Here is a 2,382-nt window from a genome sequence, read left to right on the forward strand (position 1 = left end):
GAAAGAGAATTAATTTAAAAAGTACTAAAGAAATACCAAAAAGGCATACTAAAGGGAGTTCTTCAAATGGAAGGAAAATGATCCCAGATGGAATCATGGAAATGTAAGAAGGCATAAAGAGCAACAGAAAGGATAACGCTGCGGGGGGGGAGGGGGGGAGCGGGGAGGATAACAATGTGGTAAATCAACTGGATACTGACTATATAGCACAGTATTAGTAACACCTTCTGGAATTTAAAATATATGCACAATTAAAATATACGACATCAATGGCTCAAAAAGTGAGAGAAAGAGTGGAACAAATGGAGCTTCCATGTTCTAAGGTCTTGCATGATCCTGGAAGTGATAAAAGGACCACCAGTTGATACTAATAAGTCAACAATGTATATTCTAATCTCTAAAATAGCCACAAAAATGAAAGAATGTATAACAAACTAATGGAAGGAGGGGAATAATACAAAATATCTAATTAATCAAAGAACCCATAATTTCAGCTAAAACCACATAAGCATTTCTCATTTATTTCATAACCTGTTCACTTGGATTCATCAGCAAATATCTCTCAACAATAAGGTTGGGATGGAGTATAAGGAGGTGTAATATGCTGCATGTCTCTTACACCGCGCACCGAGCTAGGTGCCATTCGTAACTTACTTTAATCGATCCACAGAGCAGAACCACAAAGTGGATACTACCTCCCCTATCATAGAACTGACGAGACTAAGAACTGAAACTGAGAAAACTGAGATTCAGAGAAGTTCAATAATTTGCTGAAGGTCACGAGAGCTATCAAATAAGAGACCCGAACCCAGCTTCATCTGGCCTCTACGCTGTCGTGTCAAGACATAGATGGGCTGGATTGGTCTGCTTTCGATTGCACTATTGATGTTACCACCTTCCATTGGTTTTGCCCTTGCCCTTGGAAGAAGAAACAGCTTGAAATTCCCCATAAAATATTTCAAATTCTCCCAAGGGCAACGTGAACCAGATAGGCAGCAAAATAACAACAATGAGGGCCCAAGAGAGGAAATATTACAGATCCTCAGTATGAAAGGGATAGACGAGAGAAACAGAATTGTTACAGATAATTTCCAGTTTCTTCAAAACCTTTTCTGATCTATCGCCTTTACTATTTTAACTGATACTAACTCGAACATCTCACACATTCATATTCAAAAAAAGGTGAAAAGAACTTTATCCCAAATCATAGAGGAAGGACTTTTGGAATCCTAACTGCTGTGACTTTTCAGCAGTAGGAGTAACTATGAAGCAAGAGGTAATCATTTCCAGATTACCATTTCCCTACCTTTGAAGTACTCAAGAAAATAAGCAAATGCCTTCAACTTTCCTCTATCTCTTCTATCATGTAGAACGGACGGGGAGAGGAAAGAAAGGCAGGCAAGTTTTTCAAGGTAAGCTCTTCCTACAATGCTTATTTCAGTAAGTGCTTACTGGCAACCGTGAGGAATCATTAAAAGAGACGAGCTAATGAAGACGAAACTGTATTTATCTACCCTCTTCCACCCCTTCATGATATCCATGGGAAATATGTAGATTTTATTTCTTGGGCTATCATCAACATTATTCTAAATCAAGACCCACAGAGAACAGCATATCTGCGAAGGATTTTTCGCAATTGTTTCTATTATTGCTCAAATTTTATCATCTCGCTGAGCTGCCTAGAAGCAAACAATCTGACTCTCCAACCCAAGCCATTTGTAAGATAAATATTGGCAGTTACGGAATCCATTGGTACAGGAAGAGCTGAAACACTGCAACAGAGAGCTCACGGTCTTTCAGCTTGCCTTGTCAAAGGACACCTAAATTCCTCTTTCTGAGTCCTTACAACGCCCTCAAAAGAGGCTGGAGGGCTGTGGATTTGCATGTGCAGTCCCCAGTCCACATGGGAGCTAGAGATGAGCGCAGAGAAGGTCAAATCTGTAAGCTCTCACAGAGCCTTACCTGGAGTATCGGACTCGACAAATGAAAAACCTTTGTCTCTTCACGTCTGCCATTGAGAGGTCTGGCAGGCAGAGAGCGTGCCAGCTTTCCCTAAGTGAGGAGAATGCAGCAATGTACACATTAAACAAGTTACAGCCAGCAGAGAATGTGTAATGAAGTCACATATGGCAGTACTTCAAAATCCCATCTGAACGCAAAGAAGGTTCTACGAGAGCAGGCCGTATAATCGTTAAAAAGAAAAAAAGACGAAGGTTCAGCAAAGACCTCACTGAGGTACACTAGACAAATACAAGACGGTATTACTCATTCAACAAAGAGCTATCAAGCAAGAAGCCGCGTGCTAGAGGATGTGGGAACGGTAAATCAGCCTCTGAATCTTCTTCTAAGAGACTCAGAGTACGGTAAGGGCCATGCGGTCCA

Source organism: Ursus maritimus, unplaced genomic scaffold (genome assembly GCF_017311325.1).
Source record: "Ursus maritimus isolate PB19 unplaced genomic scaffold, ASM1731132v1 scaffold_12, whole genome shotgun sequence".
Classification (NCBI taxonomy): Eukaryota; Metazoa; Chordata; class Mammalia; order Carnivora; family Ursidae; genus Ursus; species Ursus maritimus.